Source organism: Ovis canadensis, chromosome 1 (assembly GCF_042477335.2).
Source record: "Ovis canadensis isolate MfBH-ARS-UI-01 breed Bighorn chromosome 1, ARS-UI_OviCan_v2, whole genome shotgun sequence".
Classification (NCBI taxonomy): Eukaryota; Metazoa; Chordata; class Mammalia; order Artiodactyla; family Bovidae; genus Ovis; species Ovis canadensis.
Window position 1 is genome coordinate 196831554 of NC_091245.1, and position 20403 is coordinate 196851956.

At 48.7% G+C, this 20403-nt stretch overlaps 2 long non-coding RNA genes across 3 annotated transcripts; both read right to left on the bottom strand.

The window, feature by feature from the left end:
• Nucleotides 1-610: 610 nt before the first annotated feature.
• Nucleotides 611-6878, bottom strand: LOC138434726 (uncharacterized). Its single transcript, XR_011254841.2, has 3 exons — nucleotides 4372-6878; nucleotides 3231-3366; nucleotides 611-1039 (listed from the first exon to the last, which is right to left on the bottom strand). It is a non-coding gene; the product is annotated as an uncharacterized lncRNA (long non-coding RNA).
• A 258-nt stretch (nucleotides 6879-7136) lies between these two features.
• Nucleotides 7137-17014, bottom strand: LOC138434732 (uncharacterized). Of its 2 annotated transcripts, none has more exons than XR_011254845.1 (3): nucleotides 16971-17014; nucleotides 8569-8748; nucleotides 7137-7391 (listed from the first exon to the last, which is right to left on the bottom strand). It is a non-coding gene; the product is annotated as an uncharacterized lncRNA (long non-coding RNA). The 2 variants fall into 2 exon arrangements; XR_011254842.1 differs by lacking the exon at nucleotides 16971-17014 and adding an exon at nucleotides 16258-16330.
• Between the last annotated feature and the right edge of the window lie 3389 nt (nucleotides 17015-20403).

The following is a 20403-nucleotide window of genomic DNA, read 5'->3' on the forward strand; positions in this document are numbered from 1 at the left end:
AGGGCAATTGTGCGGTAGTTTGAGCATTCTTTGGCGTTGCCTTTCTTTGGGATGGGAATGAAAACTGACCTTTTCCAGTCCTGTGGCCGCTGCTGAGTTTTCCAAATTTGCTGGCATATTGAGTGCAGCACTTTCACAGCATCATCTTCTAGGATTTGAAATAGCTCAACTGGAATTCCATCACCTCCTCTAGCTTTGTTCATAGTGATGCTTTCTAAGGCCCACTTGACTTCACATTCCAGGATGTCTGGCTCTAGGTGAGTGATTGATCATACCACAGGGAGGCCTGGCGTACTGCGATTCATGGGGTTGCAAAGAGTCAGACATGACTGAGTGACTGAACTGAACTGAGTGATAATAATTTTAAAAGAAAATAGAGAACTAGCATAAAATTAGACTTTTTGGCTTTGTCATCCTAATTTTTTTTATGAAACGAAGTGAGAGAACTGATCAACTGATCAATCTGCTTCCCTTTCCCAAAACGTTAATTTCTCCAAATTGTCTCATGAGATCTGTAGGGAAATGGCTGTCCTGTGATAAAGATCAGGTAAACCATCAAAACTCCTCAGAATATATAATTTTTAAAACTCAAGGAATGAGAAAGAGGTTCTGGAGGGAACATGAGTGTCTATTTCGTGGAAATAGCTTTGTAGTGCCAAGAGGCTGACCAAGGCTCTGGAGGTTGCAGTGCATGGGAAGATCTTTGATCTACAGGCCACTGCCCTGACAATCTCATTGTCCATAACAGCTGAGAACTGAGTATAATAATAACGTCAGCAACACAAGCTGACCTACCATTCCGTGCTTGCTGTGGTCTCTCTTTAGGTACTCTTTCATGACCTTGGCATGTATCAAGATTTCTAATCCTCAGGATGACCCTTTGAGATGGGTATGGTTTTTCCCACCCTCATTCTAAAGATGAGGAACCTGGGATGGTGAGCCATTCAATAATTCACCTAAGGTCACAGTACATTGCTGTCTTAGACTCAAATTAATCTTGTTCGGAGTCTGAGATGTTTTCATGTTTTCCATGTTTATCCTGAAAGAAGAAAAGGAAGGTAGAAACAAATATGTTTATTAAGTGTCAGCTACTTCACATGTGATTATTTCATGTAACACTCACAACACATCCTTCAGTTCAATTCAGTTCAGTCGCTCAGTCGTGTCCGACTCTTTGCGACCCCATGAATCGCAGCACGCCAGGCCTCCCTGTCCATCACCAACTCCCGGAGTTCACTCAGACTCACGTCCATCGAGTTGGTGATGCCATCCAGCCATCTCATCCTCTGTCGTCCCCTTCTCCTCCTGCCCCCAATCCCTCCCAGCATCAGAGTCTTTTACAATGAGTCAACTCTTCACACGAGGTGGCCAAATTATTGGAGTTTCAGCTTTAGCATCAGTCCTTCCAGTGAACACCCAGGACAGATCTCCTTTAGAATGGACTGGTTGGATCTCCTTGCAGTCCAAGGGACTCTCAAGAGTCTTCTCCAACACCGCAGTTCAAAAGCATCATCCTTAGCCTCATGTAAAAGGCATGGCAAAGAGGAAGCACAGACTTAGAGCTTAATGACTCATTAGTAAAAGGTGGAGCTAGGATTCAACCTGTGCTTTTTTCACTAAATAATGAAATTTCCATGTACCATGCATGCACAAAAGCACACTAAAGTAAGGAAGTCTCTTACTTAGATCTTTATCTTTACCTTTTTATAGTTTTAGCAAGTTGGTTGCCTGATTTCCTTGCTCAATGCCAGGAAGTATATAGGGGGTTGGAGGGAGAAGGTGGATAGGTAGATTGCAGGGGAAATAGAGCTGATGGAGAAATAAATGTCCAAGAGAAGAGGATTATTAATAAGCAGTGTCTTAGCTATACATCTTTGATTTCTTTGAATAGACATTTTGCATTAAGAGTTATATACTTTCTTTAAAGGAGCCAAAGGAAAGAGACTGGGTGAGTTCATCAGGTAAATTTTGTAACTTTCAAAAATAGCATAAAGAGAATCCTCACTTACATTTAGAACACAAAATCAGGTGCAACCAAGAATTCTTTTACAAGGCAATTTTGACTTGAAAGAGACTCACAGAGTCAGGGCACAAAACTTATGGTTCCCAGGGGGAATGATAGTTAGGGAGTTTGGGATGGACGTGTACACACTGCTATATTTAAAATGGGTAACTAGCAAGGTCCTACTGTATAGCACATGGGACTCTGCTCAATGTTATGCAGCAGCCTGGATGGAAGGGAAGTTTCGGGGAGAATGGATACACGTTTATGGATGGCTGAATCCCTTCACTGTTCACCTGACACTATCACAACATTATTAATTTACAAAATAAATTACAAAATACAAAATAAAATATAAAATAATACAAAATAAAAAACTTAAAGCAATTTTGACTCTGAAGAATACTTTTCCGTTTACTCTAAACAATGTAATGTCTACAAAATGATGATTCCAAGATTATTAAATATGTATCAGAAGGTATGGGGAGCGTGGACACAGTTGTGGGATGTGGTGCGGGGCCTATGCCTAGACATGCCTTCCTTCCCCACTGCCCTGCGCTCCTCTTCAGGGCCCAGAAGCTTGTTCTGGGATCTTCTGAGAAGTCAGTCCTATTCCCTCTGCCCCACCCATCTCCGCCCTACGGTTCTCACATTCTGAGAGCCTCTGAATTCTCATTAAAGCACAGATTGCTGGGCTCCTCCCCTGGAATTTCTGGTTCAACAGTCTGGGTCTGAGCAGACTTGTGTTTCCAGCAAGTTTCCAGCTAATGCTGGTGCTGTGGTTCAGTGATCACACTTTGAGGACCACGGCTCCAGAGAGAGTTGCTCTCTCCTTGGCTGCCCTTGTTGGCTTAGTTGTTTTATTTCCACCTTTGCCAAGCAATTTCTGTGTCTTCTCAGGAGCCTGAAAGCTTCTTGAAGGGAGCAGCTGGTTTTCAGACCTGGGAGGAGAACGGTATAGCAGGATGCTGAGGGTCTCCTGGGAGAGGGTGCCTGCTGAGCAGAGATGGCCCAGGGCTGGGGAGTCTGTGCAGCAGGATGCTTTAGTCACAGGTCTCTGGAGCCTGCATACCAACTCCAGACCCTGTTGAGGTCTCACATAGCCAGTGGAAAGTTAGACACTGTAATTACACAGAAAGAGCCAGCTTTTTCCAAAAAGGCAGGAACAGCACTCTCTGGGACCCCTGTCATGGAGCATAATTCAGGAAGAGGTGTTTTCTCTACTCACCCACAAGCCACTTTTTTGGTGCCTCAAGGAATCCAGGCCATCACTAGCAACACCTGAGTGAGATGAGAGTGCCCAGCAGAGGAGGGCATCGCCCAGGGCCACACTGTCCAATATGGTAGCCGTTCGCGACACATGACTATGTAAATATAAAGGCAAATTAATTAAAATTAAAGAAAACGGAAAATTCAGTTCATCGCCACACTAGCCTCATTTCAAGGGCTCAGGAGTCACAGATGGATGGCTAAATGGCCATCCTGTTGGACAGCACAGATATAGATCGTGTCCAGTGCTACGGAAGGTCCTATTGGTTAGCCCTCCCAATAGCCTTCCCTCCAAAGGGAGTGATGGCATCCCGGGACAGGGTGGTGCATTATGCCCCTCCCCCTACGTGCTCCTGCTGCCCAGGAGCTACAAAGACAGGTGCCCGAGAACAGATGCTCCCCTCCATCTCCCCGCTTTCCTCCACTTCTTGGGCCAGGGCTTCACTGCTGAGTGTTGCAGCGGCACCCGTGGGACAGAGGGGAAGTCCCAGAGCAGGTGGAGTCACTCCCTGGGACTCCCAGCAGGACTTGCATGGGGCGGAGGCCTCCTGACTTGCTCGGATGCAGTTGGGCCACCCTCCTTCTATTCCCTTCTGCAGGAGGAGCTTTCTCTCCACACGCTCATAAACTGAGCATGTGCCTTCTCTTGTCAACTTTTAAAAACCGCCCACTCTGTGTTAGAATCAGAAATTGTAAAGGACGGCAAATGAAACAGTGGAACTGGGTGATCCAGGCCAATGAAGGCTTCTCCAAGACTCAGTGTCTGTTGGCAATGTTTCCCAACCCTCCCTGGAGACCTAGCCATGGTCTGATAAATCTCCATAGACAAGTTACCTGATCATAGGTAGCTTAAATGTCCCTTCATCATATTCCTCCTTAACTCATCATAAAAGGAGAAAACAGAATCTAATTTCCTCTGGGCTGGCTAAAGGCTGAGGTAGATGGGAGGGAAAAGATCCCAGGTGGCCTTTCAGGTGTGCGTGGACTTGAATTGTGGCAGATGGGCCCTGGTCTGTCTCTTCCATGAGCCTTTTCAAGTCCTCATTCCTCAGAACTGCAAGAGTCTTAGCCAACGGCCAGGTAACAAAGCAAGGACCCACCATATTTGGAGCACAGTGAGGGAGAGGGAGATAGTCCAAGGACAGTTATCTCGGCCCGATAATTGCAGATGGTCCAGTTTCAGGGCAAACTGTACCCGCAGCCAGAGTTAGAAATATCTGGCAATGGGCAACCAGAAGTCCGTTCATGCTGGGGTCTCAGCTGCCCCCTAAGAGGTTTATCATAAGAGAACAGGAGTTAGGGCATTGCAAGCTTGGTCTGGTAAGTACAGATTCTAAGAAGAAGAGGGCAGGGAATCCCACACACAACGTGGTATCTGTCACTCAGATTTGTCTCCAGCCCAGCATGGGGAGGTTGGCCCAACCAGATACACCCTGGAAGAGCTGTCTGGCTCCAAATGGAAACGCAGGGCCCATGACACGGCAGGGGGTGACAAAGCAGAGTGGTGATCAGAGGTGTCCTTTCACATCTTCCAACAGAATCCAACAGCTTTGGCGCTTGAAGAATTCTGGGTCATCAAAGATGGTGCAGAAACGGGATCAGAGGCAGGGAAGACTTGGTGGGACCCAACAAAGACCTCAGTGAACTGGAGAACTCAACAAGCCCTAGGGACATGGAGATACCAGTGTGAACAAAGGAGACGATGGGTGTAGTAAGAGACCACAAGAAAGAGCTGTCTTCCCTTTTCCAGGCAATTCTGTCCAGAAGGGATCGAGTGAGGTGGAGCCAAATAGGCCTCCACACCTGAGCAGTGTCCAGAGCAAAAGGGCAGAGTTAACCAGAGTAAGGAGGAGGTTCTCACAGGGGGTGGGGGTCCTGGGGCCCATGGGGTTGAGGAAGTTGTCAATGTGGGAGGGTGGCCCCATGTGCAGGAGAGACCACATGTGCTCAGAAAGGGGTCTCCTGTGGAAGGAGGCCCAGTGTGGAGAGTCAGGCCTGAGACAGGTGAGAAGAGAGTCTTCAGGGGCTGGGGGTGGGGTGCACCCTGGCACAGACACTCTAAGACCCTAAGTGGAGTGAGGAGGGAGTCTGCCTAGGGTGTGTGTGTGTGTGTGTGTGTGTGTGTGTTAAGTGATTTCAGCCTTGTCTGACTCTTTGCGACCCTATGGACTGTAGCTGTCAGGTGCCTCCACCCATGGGATTCTCCAGACAAGAATACTGGAGTGGGTGCCATTTCCTTGTCCAGGGAATCTTCCCGACCCAGATATCGAACCTGAGTCTCTTATGCCGCCTGCGTTAGCAGGTGGGTTCTCTACCACTAGCGCCACCTGGGAAGCCCCTGCCTAGTGGGTAGCCCCCTGCAGACCGTCAGACCCCAGGTGGGTGAGGAGGAGTCTGTGCAGGGGGCACCGCAGCACTAGGTGTTGGTGCCCAAGTGGGGTGGGGCGGGGGTCCTTGTGAGAGGCTGGTCCAGGGCAGGATGCTGGTGTGCTCACTGAGGAAGGTGTCTGCATAGTGCTGTGAGGGTGGCTGTGGGCCTCGCTCTTCTCTCTGTCCTGGGCAGTGGAAAGGATTAGTAAAGGCTCAGGAAACAGCAACTGTTGAATGGATGGTGAAGTAATAGAAGAGACCCAGGACCAAGCCCCATTTTCATCATTTATTGGCCAAGAAACTGGACAAATATGCTCCTCTCTGACAAGGGAACACTGTCCGTGATGCCACCCTGAGAAGCTAAGATGATGTACACATTTGAAGGATCTGATCTCATTTTGCCTACCGGGAAAGGGGGCCAGTACCTTCTCTGATGGGCAGGACTTCCTCATCTTCCCTTGCTTCCCTTGGCAACCCTCCCGGGCAGTCTGTTCGCACAGATCAGGCCTCTGATGCCTGTTCTGCAAAGTGACAAGTGCATGGGGTGAACTTCCCAAAGTCAGCTGGGATCAGTGGACGCAGAGCCCCAGCAGACACATAGCAACGTGCCTCCGGGGAGGGAGCAAGCCTGCAGCCCTGGCGAGCAGTCTGTGACCTGCTTCCTCAAGCCCTGTCAGCTTATTTGGCCTTGCTGTTCCCTGCAGATCTGTGCAGCAAGCGCCCTGCTCTCTCACAACATACGCAGCACTTTCACAGCAAAATAGGGCCTCACTGTGGTCAGGGACGAGGACATCTCCCGGTTCTAACAGACCCTGGCTCTACCAGGAGCTTGCATCTCAGGGAGGGCCCTGGTCACCAGACCCCAGGCCAGCAGCGTCCCTGGCTTGGGCAGCTGAGGATGTTGGGTGTTTGTGTTCTGAGGTCTCCACCCTCAGATTCTCCCTCCTGACTCTGTGTCCAGTGAGCACAAACTTATTGACAAGCAGCCTGGACTTGAAGGGTATCTAGAAGAGTCTTTCCAGATACTGACCCCTCGTTCTGTATATACACAGGCTCTGGCAGAGCCTGTTAAAACATATACAAGACAATTTCACTAAATATTTTTAAGTTATTCTAAAGTGGGCTATGGTTTTTCCAGTAGTCATGTATGGATGTGAGAGTTGGACTGTGAAGAAGGCTGAGCGCCGAAGAACTGATGCTTTTGAACTGTGGTGTTAGAGAAGACTCTTGAGAGTCCCTTGGACTGCAAGGAGATCCAACCAGTCCATTCTGAAGGAGATCAGCCCTGGGATTTCTTTGGAAAGAATGATGCTAAAGCTGAAACTCCAGTACTTTGGCCACCTCATGCGAAGAATTGACTCATTGGAAAAGACTTTAATGCTGGGAGGGATTGCGGGCAGGAAAAGAAGGGGACGACTGAGGATGAGATGGCTGGATGGCATCACTGACTCGATGAACGCGAGTCTGAGTGAACTCCGGGAGTTGGTGATGGACAGGGAGGCCTGGCGTGCTGCGATTCATGGGGTCGCAAAGAGTCGGACACGACTGAGCGACTGAACTGAACTGAACTGAAAGTGAATTACTTAGAACTTTTGTAAAATTGTCTTCTCAGTTTGTTTTTAATGAATGTCATTATCTTTACAGCCTTAAATCAGGCTTTCCTCCCCATCTGTGGGGGTTCTTACACACACCAGGTAGCATTCTTAAGGTGAAGTGGCCCCGAGCTATATGTCCATTCTGATCTTCTCTCCTGAAATGCAGATCCAGATAGTGAAATTGCCTCCTGCCCATGATCGTGAGCATGTCTCTCAGGCCCCTGGCCTCCACAGACTGAATTCTGATCCATTTGCTCCCTCCTCCCAACACCACCCCAGGCTGCTCCACATCTCAGAGGACACCAGCACCGCCCAGAGCTCCCCCTCTTTCCCTCACTCCCACAGCAGTCGGTCCTGAAACCCTGCTGCTGCTTCTCCTTCCTAAGTAGTTCTGAGCCTGCCCGTGGCTCTTGTCTTCACTGCCAACCCCACCCGGGTTCCAGGCAGCTTCAGATCTTACCTGTGACGCTGCAAACTCCTTCCCTGGCTCCAGCCTGGCCGCACAGCCCCCTCCTTCCTCCTCCCAACAACACCGAACCTCGCGAAATTCGACCCTAACATATCACTTCCCTGTTGAAAGCTCTAATTGTCCACTATTGCCCTTCAGATAAAAAGTCCCAAATCCTTAGAGCAGTTAATCAGCAGCCCCCTCCTGCGGCCTCAGCCCCTGGGGCAACACACTCGTCCAGATGAGCCAGGGGGCTCCTGGGTTCTCCTTAGTTTCTGGCAAACGGGGCTGGTTCACGATTCTCTCTCTTCTCCTCCTTCCCCAGCTTCCCTCTTAATACCCTGCCCCCACTGTCACCCCTTCCGAATTTCTGACATTTAATGCTGTCTCTCACCTTGGGGACTTCACACTTGTGGCCCCACTGCCTCCTACTGAGAACACTCTGCTCCAAAGTTAGAAGAACACTTTGTCTTCTTTTAACCCCCCCTTGCTGTGCTGGGAAGGTGCGGCAGGTCAGAGGGCTAGCCTGCTGCCTGTGGGGCACTTTCCAGTTCGTCCTGTGACACCGAAGCACATTATCACACATTATCGCCGTTGCTTGGTGTCTGGGTGCCCCCCTCCGTGACCTAAGTGCTGCAGACAGGGGCTGTATTGCCTTGGCCCCCTGTTCTCTCCTCCACGTCTGGCACAACAGGTTTTTAGATCAATCATGATTCATTCAGGCCTGTACACCAAGCATATGTGTGTCTGCTATTTTGGCTCTTAAACAAGCACTTTCAGAAAGAGAAAACACCTGGTTTATAAAAACATGATAAAGTGTTGGGTATCACTCACAATTAAACACATGCAAATTAAAATAACAAGGAGATTCATTTTTTACTTACTAGATTTGTAAAGATCACCAAGTGTTGAGAACTGGGAACCCCAGCAGGCACTCTCCCCTCCAGGGTAGGAGCACACATCTTCAAGAATCCTTCAGGTACAACTTGGGAATCTCTGCTCAAAGTTTAACCACACACTTTTTTTTTTTTTGGTCACTCCCAGAAATGTGAAATTTCTTACATCTGCGTACAAATGACACACAAGAATATTCAACAGTTCATTGTAATCAATGAAGAAAAAAAAGAAAAAACCACTTCCTGTCCATAAAAAGATTAATTCAATAATTCCTTCTTCTAGAAGATTATGTAGGATTTTTTTTTAATGAGTTAGATTTACATATGTTCATGTGAAGCAATCTTTGAAACAGAAAATGAAAACAGAAAGTGTGTTTTAAGTTGTGATTTTAAAAGGAAGTATACATATGTTCATATGCATAAAATATCTGGGGACAGATACACAAGAAACTCTTAACAGTAATTACCTCTGGGGAGAGAAACTGAGATCTGGGATAGAAGAGAAATTAATCACTATATATTCTACGTGTTGGAATATTTTAGGCATGAATTAGCTTTGTAATTATACAAAGAGAAAACTCTAGGTTTGTTTTTGGTGGCTCAGACAGTAAAGAATCTGCCTGCAATGCAGGAGACCCACAATCCCTGGGTCAGGAGGATCCCCTGGAGAAAGGAATGGCTATCCACTTCACTATTCTTGCCTGGAGAAGTCCATGGACAGAGGAACCTGGAGGGCTGCAGTCCATGGGGTAGCAAAGAGCTGGACATGACTGAGCAACTTAACACTGCCACCAGGACTGAATCTGCATCTCCCTGAGATTCTAGCAATTTTCCTTCCCTCCCTCCTTTCTTGTTCCTTCCTCCCTTCTTTTTTTCTCCCATTCTCTCCTCCTTTCTAAGAAAATTGTCTTTCTAGAATCTTCTAAAACTATTAAACAGAAAACTACCCCGCTCCCCATCCATGGGTTGGGAGTCCAGTTTTGACTGGTGAGTCCATCCTCACTTGCCACCAAGTGTTGACTTTTCTAACTTGATGAGCGCATTCATCCCGTCAGCCCTTCTTGTCATGCAGCCAGAACTTGCCCCACCCGCACCCTGCTGCAACTGCTCTGCTCCTCCTTTCTCTCCCTTCTTGCCCCTAGGCTCCTCTGCCACCATCTGCAGAGTGCCTGAGGAAATCAATTTTTCCATTCGGACACTGGTGAAAATCTGGAAATAGAAGGGGAAAGGGGGGTTATGACTCATGAGGTGGCCTGTGCTCAGTGAGAACCAGTGGTCGATAAATACTCCCTTCACATTTCTCTGTGAGGCCCCAGGTTCAAGCTCTGGTTTCCTGCTGGACTGATCCTCAGATTGGCTCTTCCTCGTTCCCCTTTACCCTCCCCAGCCTTTCTCCTGTTTCTTGGGATCACGTCCCCACATAAACTACCAGCTTGTGCTGCAGAGCTGCTTGCTGTGAGGACCCAGGCTGGGATACCATCCTTGGCCATCTGTGTAGAGTTCTGGCACCCCTGTCCTGAGCATCCAGAGAAGACGATGGTCCCTGGGGAGCTTCTCTCTCTGTCTTCTTGAGGCCAAATCTCTATCTTCTGCATCTTTATGATGTCTTTTCTCCCCCACTCATGTGAGGGTAGCATTCCTCAACCTTGCTATTCTTTCCCAAAATTGCCCCCAAGTCAGACAGAAAAGCACAGTAAAGATTTTACAAGTAGAAGCATCCGTTCTGTAAATTAATTATACCCTTCACACTGGGATGATCTTACATCTGTTTTAGATCTCTGAACTCTGGTTTGGTGATTCAAGAAACAAGAGAACCTCTGAGTCCAACTCCTCCTGCTCCCAAGCAGGAAGGTGGGAGCACACACGGTCTGCTCCTTTGGAGACCAAGGCTCCATGCACAGAAGATGCCACGCAGATGCCAGCCACGCAGAGCCCCGGCTCCAGGTCACTATTGTCTCATCACCTTCTGGTCAGAGTTCCCTCAAAGAGCTGCGGATGTCTTTCTAACAACCCTGGAAAAGTTGCCTGGTGGCTGTGCATTCCCTCCATCTGCCCTTTTTCTGGGTGGCACTCTCTCTTTTCTCAGAGTTGTACTTTCAAAACAAACCATCTCCACTGGTTGTGGTAAATTTCAGTGAAGAAAATTTCAAGCTGGAAAGGGTGAGAAGACCTACAGGTAGGATACTATATATAGTCCATCTTTAATGGCCAGAGAACAAAATTGCCTTTTCATTACTGTCTGCCTTTAAGAAATAAGTAACACTTTTATTTGAAAATCAAACCAGAATACATTGCACAGTCTGCTGAGATTTGGTAAAATATGTGTTAAATATGCAACATGGCTCTATTATTTAGACCTGACTATGATATTTTTTAGGAGAATAGTTTCATTTCGGCATTCTGTAGACCTGAGTCAACTTAATCTGATAAAATCCTAATCTGTCATAGAGCTAGAGGGGCCTTAAGGAGTCACAGGGCTCAGTCTAAGGTCATATGATGAAAAAGATGGGAACATGCATGGGGGAAAAAGATTCATTCCAACTGACCACCTGGAGGAAGACCTTGTATACTCACATTCAGTAAGTACCTTTCACATCTTTTTGTCTATTACAAGTCAAGATTTGGAGGTTGTACTCTCCATTGTTCAGTTGAAGAAAGTTATTCAGAGAATAAAGTGACTTATTCTAAGTTACATAGTTTATCGTGACTAAAATTGGATTGGAACCTGATTTCAACTTCAGGCCAGTATTGTTCCATTTACCATGGGTTTCTGGGTAAACTTTGACTGACATTTCCATAGCAACAGTCCTACCCTGGCCACCCTGCACCCTTGCCCCCAGCCTCTTCCTCAACATGGATCCCTCTCTGATCTCTCTGTGTCTCCCAGCCCCAGAGCTTGCTCACACTGTGAATGAAGTGGGCTGCTCCAAGCCCCTACCATCAGGGATGCCATCCTCTGAACACACTTTAAAAAAATTATTCCTAAACACTTGTCAGTTATTTTCTTTACTTTTTTTCACAGAATGACTTTCAAAACAGCAATGTCCTCTTCTCAAAAAAAAAGTTAAAAAAAAATTACACTTTGGGTTCCCTGCTTTTCCATTACTTACATGCTAAAGTCCAAAGCCTTTGGCCTGGCATTCAAGATTCTCTGTGATCTGGCCCCTGCTGTGTCACTCACCTCCCCATCACCAGGTGCAACCGGTCCTGCCGTTAGAACACTGTGCTCAGTCAGCCTGGTAATATTGTGACTAAGGACACTGAATTCATGTTTATATTCAACAGAACATCTGCCTGGGTCTGGATGTAGTAGGTGCTCTGTGACTGTGTTGAGTGGCACAAACTCATCCCTGTTCTCTGCAACATGGTCTAGACCTGTCTAGACCTCCACCATCAGGGGGCAGGTCTGGGACTGCCATGCTTTGCAATAGACACTAACACACAAAGGGGTGAGATTCGCTCCCTGTGTAGAAGGTCCCGGAACTGGCTGACCTAAGTAATATTTCTGAGCGTGCTACTGATGCAACTGAGGCTTTCTGAAATCATTACATCAGGATGCCTGGTGTGTTTCCTACAAACTTTACCTAAAACATTTCAGTGTCTTACTGATCCCCCAAATTAAAACTGCTCAGGACCAGATGAAGGGCAGTGATGCTGAAAACGCCACAGACATGGCAGCACCCTGTTCCAGGCTAGGAATTTGGGTCCAGAGACACCTTCAGAGGCACTTAGAGTCTAACGAGGGCTGTGGAGTGGACAGAGCGGACGGGAAGCAATCCTGCAGAGGAGCACCGGCAAGGCAGCGAGATGAGCACAAAGGACACAGAGTAGTGGATGGAAGCGGCAGGAGAGTGGAGAGGAACTGAGACAGTCTATGCAAAGTGTCTACGCATAGTGGATGTGGCGCACAGTAGATGCTCAGTGAAAGACGATGGGCCTTATTCTCACCATCACACATCCAGCTGGGACACAGAGGACTGAGGCCTCTGCCTGTGTGTGACAGCTACGCCTCCTCCCAGCCCCTCCATCTGCTCCAGCAGATTTTCTCTCAATGAGAAACACACCAAATTCTTTCCCTCCTGGGGAGGGAAAAGCTATTCCTTATGCTGGGAACCCTCTGTTCCCTGCTCTTGGCAAAGTTGGCTCCATCTCATCCTTCCGGCCTCAGGGTAAATGCCACCTCCCCAGAAAGGCCTTTCCTGATGACCCCATCACTCCTAGCATTATTGTCTATTACATCATGCTGCCTATTCCGTTCTGGGCAGTTACCAGAAGCTGTAATGATGGGGTTTACTTCTGGGCTTTGTTTGTTGTCCCACTAGACTTCAAGCTCCAGAAAGACAACTGCCACTTCTGTAGGCCTCTGCTCTCTGTCTCAGACACTGCGATGAGCTCATCAGCATGTGGTTGGTCTACCTCGGCCTAGGGCAGCTGGGGAGGCCTCACACAGAAAGGTACATTTGATCAGGGTCTTGGAGGGGGCACACGATGTTACTCTCCAGGGGCTGCAAAGATGAGGTGGCCCCAGGCCTGATTTTCCGTCAGAAGGGAGTACTGAGAAAGGAGAGTGTTGTCATGATGAACAGCTCCATCCAGGAGAAGATAAGAGTACTTCCAACACTGGGGTTCAAACAGAAATACCCTGGGGGTGGGAGGGACCAGTGAGTTTGAATATTGGTGCTGTTATTTAGGGGAGACTGTGGGCAAGTTACTGAACCTCCGAACTCCTCGCCTCTAAACTGATAACCTGGGAAGTCTGAGGAAGTGGGGTCCAAGGCTCTCACCCCTCATCCTGCTATATCAGGTACTGAGGGCTCAGGCCCTGCCCTCTTACCTAGGCTTTCCTAGCAAGCGGTCTTCTGGCCTGGAATGTGTGATCCACCCACCAGGCAGGAGACCTTATCAGCTGACCAAGTCCAGTTTTAATAGTGATAATGAAAATTAGAGGGATTACCATTTATTGAACTCCTACTAAACACCAACCTCTGAACTGAGCATTTCACACACAAATATTTTTTTAAGCCATAGTCACCCCATCAGGTTGACTTTTATTTCCCCCAGTTTCAATTGGGATTCAAAGTGGGTAAGTAACATGTCCAAAGTCTCAGGAATAGGAAGCTAGGGACAGAGTTTCAGATCCAGCCAGTGCTCTGAAACACTGCCTCCTCTGCCCGGTGTATCTCACAGGTGAATCAATGTATTAGTCATCGGAAGTCAGGCAGCCTGAACCTGTCCCTCTCTGGGAAGCTGATATAGACCTAATCCCTAGACCAACAGCTCAGAGGGGGAGACTCTGGACTTTGGTAACCCTGCTGTTACTACCTCTCCTGCTCCAAGCTGCAGGCTTCTCCTCCCCAGGACAGGACCAGGAGTACTGTTGAGATGAAGGGGGTCTTATTGCAGAAATCCTGCTTAACTCTGCCCTGGAGTGGGGTGGCAAAGAGCTTGGGTAGACAGGCTCATGATTGGTTTGAAATTAAGCACTTGAACAGTCACCCTGGCTGGAGCAAGTCTCTTTCCTGCTTCTCATGCTCACTCTCACGTTTGAAATGAAGTTGAGAACAGTCTTCTGCCATTGCTGAGAGAAATATGTAACAAAAACCTACGTAAGGTGCCAAGCGCATATCCCTGGCACATAGCAGGCCCTCAGCCATTGGTGGCCTTTAGTATCATTAGGATGAGATGGTTAGATAGCATCACCAACTCAATGAACATGAGTTTGAGGAAATTCTGGGAGGTGGTGAAGGACAAGGAAGCCTGATGTGCTGCAGTCCAGGGGATCGCAAAGAGCTGGACATGACTTAGTGACTGAACAAGAGCAACAACAGTCGTTAACAGTCTTGAGGGGAATCGTCCACAATAGAGTGGGTTTGAATCTTGGTGCCATTATTTTGGGAGGAATTTGGGCAAGTTGCTGAGCTTCTAAACTCTTCATCTTTAAACTGGATAATCTAGGACGTCTGTGGAGGTGGAGGTCCAGTGCCCTCATCCTTAAATTCAAATCAGCTTCTGTAAGGAACTGGGAAATGCCAGAGGTGGGGAGTGATGCTTGCCACATATGGACTGCATCTGTCTAAGCCTTGGTCTGCCAAGAGATGGCAGGACTTCTGGACCGTCTGAATCTCATCAGGGAGTCCAGGGTGTGGTCTCCAGAGCGTGGCTGTAACAGCTGGTCTGAAGCTTTTGACTAGTCTGTTGATTTGGTTTGAACTGAAAGAAGATTGTTGGAAGGAGTGTGGTGAGTATGACTGTCAAGGGAACTGGGAAAGAAAAGGCCATGGAGAAAGGCCTTGTCTGCATGCTGCACAGGGTGTGCCTGGCTTCAGGAGTTCAGCTGTACAGCTCAGGGCAGGCCACCCGACTATGGAAGCGAGGGCCCCAGGTGATCAGAGCTCCCTGGCTTGGCTTTTAACCTCTCCTTCTGCTTCCGTGCCCCCTGCCAGCCTTACAGACTCATCTTTTCTCCAGGAGAAGAGCTCAGATCCTCTGCGCCTCACTCTCTTGGTAACATGTCAGACACTGACAGTGAGGTGAATTAGTCCTGAGAGGTGGACCCTCTCTGAGGAAAATACTGAGTGTCTGGGCTTGCCAGGCTGAGAACCCAATCCTGTCACATGATGGCCCCACCAGGTGACTGCCATTCTGAAGCCCTGACAGAGCTGGCAGCTGACTGTCCCAATGGGCACTGGTCTCCCAGGCTCCTTTATATGGAATGATACCACCCTCAGGGTTGTGCAAAGGAGTAAATATTCATGCTTGCCATATGTGAGGTCCTCAACAAATGCTCATTCTTCCCCCATATTACTAAACCCTATGACCAGCCTAGGCCAAGAGATTGCGATCACCTTATGGCCTGGAACCTTGCCTTTCATTGCTCTGGTTTCTCTCCCTCACTCACCAGTAAGTCCCTAGGACCTGACCTTAACCTTGGTGATTGTCTTACCCACACAGGGGCTTCTACCACCCTGACTTCTGTTCACATATCCATCCCGCCCTGCACCTGTTCCCTGGGCCACACTACAGCAGTTACATGATTGAGCAAAGCAGGCCGGGCAGCATGGTACCCACAATCTAGAGCGGCCACCTCCTGGCTGTGGGATCTGTCTCCAGGCCTTCCCAAGTCTTGGGCCTTCATTTCCCCATTTGTGAAATCAGAGTGTTGGGCTAGCTGCTCACATGCTGTGCTTGTGTGAATGAATTATTCCACCCACTTGTTGGTCCCTCCATCCACCCACCCACCCAGCTAGCTAGCCATCCACCCATCCTGTATCCATCTCCAGCATCTTCTCAATGCTGTATTAAGGGCTGTGGTAGGAAGAGAGAGTTGAATGGCTCTGCCCCAGGCCTCTAGCCTTTCACCCCACAGTGAAAGGAGGTCTGAAGGGGATAGACCTCTGCCGTTAGGGTGTGCTCTCGGAGGGGACAAGCAGTTGGACAAGTGGTACACGGGTCACTCTAGCGGCATACTGAGCGTCCCCAGCCATGGTTCTGCAGAGTGGCGGCGCCCAGAAGTTGATCCTCCTTCCGGTGGAGATTCCTCCCCCTCCCGGGCGTTAGCGCCCTGAAATGCCCGCCTCCCCGAGGCTGTCCCTCTGGTCTTGCCGCAGTGCAGCACAAAGGTCCTGTTGTGGGCTGCAGCCCAGGCAGCGAGAGCCTCAGGGCCTCAGGGTGACTCACCCTCTTGCCATTTCCTTTGTGCTGCTCGCCGGCTCCTTGCTGGAAGCCGGCTCATGGCTGCGGCTGTGGGTGGGCAGGGAGGCGGGGAGGGGGCGCGGGAGGGGGGCGCTTTTCACACGACAGGGGCCAGCCCCCAGCCGCCACCCCTACCCCCACGCCCGAGAGGGATGACAAAAGGCAGAGCCCCCGCCTAGGGAGGCGGGGAGTCCTGATGGGTGTTTCTTGGCCCCTGAACCAATACAGCTTTCGGAAAAATGAAAACTGACCAGGGAGGGGAAGGTAGGGGTGTCTTGGGGAGCCCCGTGGGCTGCCGGCCTCCTGGCGGCTGCTCGGTCCCAGCTCAGAGGCTCTGAGGGCAGCCGCAGGACCTGCCGGCGCTGGAGGCCGCCTCCCGGCCCAGGCTCAGGGCTCGCGCTGGCGCGTGGCCAGAGGCAGCCGCCACCTACGTAAGAGTAAAGGATGCCAAAGAGCACGGCCCCGGAGCCTGGGACGTGTTGCTCCGCAGGCTAACTGCGTGACCTCCGGCAAGTGTTAGCGGTGGAATTTCAGATATCTCTCTCAGCAAGTACTAAGTCGCGGTTCATCAGATCCTTCCCCGCCTGGCTCCTGCCTCTTGTGCGGGCGCGTTATCTCTGCCCACGCACCCCTTAGCTCTGCACTCCAGCCGCTCTGAACAATCTGTTGTTCTCAGAGCATACCCAGTTCTCGCTCACCTTCAGGTTCTGCACAGGCTGTTTCAGCCGCAAGGAAAGCCCTCCCCATCCTCCTCAAGGGCTTCTGGTTAGTCCTGTCTTTCAAGAGGCAGTGCAGGTGTCAGCCTCCGCAGGAAGCTTCTCCCCGGAGCCCCCTGCGGGTCCTCCCTCTCTCCCGAGAACTGAGAACTTTCGCGAGGCCCTGTCAGAGCGCTCACCACCTCCTGCTCTGCGTCTCCTGCTTGTCTCAGGTAGGAAGGGCGCTGAAATAGTGAGAGAATGAATGAACGAAGGGCTTGAGAAGAACTGTTTCACACACCGGTGCCCTGTGGGTTGGGACAAGGATAAACTGAGTTTTTAGGCAGGTGCTATTGTGAGGTTGTTGTCCAGGACGAAGGGATGATCCACACAGGCAAAGGAGGTGCATCTGGCATCAGTATTCAGGGCAACTCACGATTTGTAATCCGACCATTGAAACAAAAACATGCGTGGCTGCAATGCCCTTCTGTCTTGGGCCAAGTCAGCAGGTGTCCCTGAAAGCAGTGCAATCAGCATTCAGAATAATCCCCACACACCCCTGTAGTTCTTTGGGATTTGCGAAGCTTTCACCATCACTGGTCTCCTGGGATTCAAGTAGGCAGGGTGAAACTAATTTCTGACCTTGTTTTAGAGATGCACATTCTAAGCTTTAGGGAAACTGGGTCTTGCTGAATATCCCACAAAGAATAAGTGGGATAAAAGAGCGCAGGTGTTTTAACAAATCCTCAGAGGCTATAGGTGTCGAGTACCATAAAACTGAAGGGGATGTGGTTCTTGCCACCACGGATCACCCAGGCTTGTCCGAGAGACCCAAGTAGAGCATGACAAATGCTGCCTTCGTGAGAGGTAGGAGTGGGTATTGGAGTCCAGAGGAGGGAGAGGTTTGTTCGGGCTGTGAAGTCAAGGAAGGCTTTGCAGTTGAGACTTTTCAACGGGGCATTGAAGGGTGAGTAAGAGTCTCCTGAAGGCAGAAGAAGAAGACAGAGGGGGGAACACAGTGAAAGGGACATGCTGGAGGTGCCACACGGTTCCCCATCGAAAACTAAGGTATTAGTCTTCCAATGTTTAAGTCTATGAGGATGATAGAAGCAGATGCAGTGGTCTGTAAATCTGAAGGTCTTTGAAGTTCCTGCAAAGCACCATCCTCTGCGCCTTACCAAATCTCTGTGGCAAAGAATGAATACCCCCGTTCTGTGGAAAACTCTCCCAGAGGAATTGTGGATTTGGTAATCATCATCAGTTGAATGGAAAACTGGGGTAGTCCATGGAGAGGGATGAAAGAGGTCAGTGGAGAATTAAGACAGAAGATACCACAGTGTGTCTTATGCTGAAAAAACTGATTCAGAAGGAAGGCACAGTGCCCAAGCATCAGCTTGTGGCATTAGCTCGAACCTGCCCTGACTGACCTTCAGTGTCCCCTTCCAGCATCCTCTACGTGACTTAGTGGGTATGCCCCTGACTCCGTGGATCCTCACCCTTCATACTCACTCTCTTTCTTTGCCCCAGGTCCTCACCTTCTCAACTCGAGTAATACTGCTGCTGATTACTAGGAGAGGAGACTGGAAATGTCCAGCCTGGCCTCTCCACTCCATTCATGTGTCTCCTGGGAAGGAAACACAAATACAAGTGTATGTTCTAACAGAGATTGAGCCAACCTTCAAGGGGCTTGATCCCACAAGTTCCCACTGCTCCAGAGATCTAAATTCAGCAGCATCCAAGGGCCTCCTGTGAAACCCCTGGGAAACAGCCAACACTTTGACTTGCAGGTCCACACTGAATACCTGAACTGTAGTCTCCATATCCTTCACTGCTTTTTGTAGACATTGTTGTATTCATTCATTTAGGGATGACAGTCCAACCAATGCCCAGTCATTGAAAAGCAATGCAGACCTCCCTGAAACTTCTTTCTTGATGGAAGAACGGGACCCAGGAAGTCTTACTGATATCATTTCAGTTGTTGTTCAATTGCTCAGTCATGTCTGACTCTTTGAGACCCCATGGACAGGATGCCAGACTTCCCTGTCCTTCACTATCTCCTGGAGCTTGCTCAAACTCACGTTCTTAGTCAGTGATGCCATCCAACCATCTCGTCCTCTGTCATTCCCTTCTCCTGCCTTCAGTCTTTCCCAGCATCAGGGCCTTTATCATTTACTGTGGCTCTTTATTGGCTGATTGGCCCAAGGATGAACACATGACTTTGGGCTAGGTTCTGGGCAAGCCTCTCAGCTTCTTTTTTGAAATAATTTGAATGGAGAGACATAGTCTCTCAAGGCATGAGTTGAAGTGAAAGATCTTGCATTATTTGAGAGAGTAGCTAGTACTGTGTATGACAAAGCAGGAATCACAGCAAGCCTATGTATTATGCAAGAGAGAAAATAAGAGTGTTGTAGAGTGGTCTGTCCAGTCTGCCAAGAGGAGAATGGAGTTGACGTGCAGAAAGAGTTAGAGACGAGATCCTGTAGCTCTGAAAGGACAGAGAGCCTCTTCTGTTCCCTTGTGACCCAATATTACCCCCTGCCTGTCCTTGGGGGTCAATGATAGCCTCCTGTGTCCTCTCAGTGACCACTCTTTTCATTTGAAATTGTTTGAGAGGGTATCTGATCCTTGATACCAACATGCTCTAAGTAAGAAAAATAATAAAGCCTCAGATTTAGTGTATGTGAATTAATCCTTGGGATTCCTTGGCTCAATTCAGTAAACATTCCATGTACAACTTTCACCAGGTTCCAGGGGCATTCTGAATAAACTTGAGATCCACTATATATCTTTAGAGTCCTCAGACTGGAAACACGTGTTCTCCTATACCTATAACACAAGATAGTTTAACATTAGCACCCTAAGAGAAATGCAGATGAGAAGTCGGAGGGGTGGGCCTCAGCTGAGGAAGCAGGAGGAGCTTGAGAGAAAAGGGCCTCCAAGGATAGGTGGAATTTAATATTGGAATGAAGAAGGAAGAATGGAGATATGAGAATCAGAAGTTCAGTGGCAGGAAGGGACATGATATTCTTGGAACATGGTAAACTGAGTGGCTTAGAAGAATTATGGGGTTTTGTGGAATAATATTAAATGAACCCTATTAGATTTGATTGTGATGATGATGGCCTTGGATGCCATGTCAAACTGGCTATCACAGAATAATAAGAATGAGAAGGATCTTGGGTGTCATCTAGTCTAGTTCAGGTAATTTGTCCCTGTCTCTCTTATTACTGACCAGGGGATTTTTACAGAAACTAACGCTTAAGGCTTATGAGTTTTTATTTTGGTCAACCAAAAATTAATTTTGTCATTTCACTAACACGTTTCACATTGCTGCATTCAATAGTTATACCTGACGTTTCTGTAAAATCTAATTTTCTTGAAATGTTATCTTTAATCCAGTCTTCTGTAGAAGCAGAGGAGCATTCTCCTATACCAT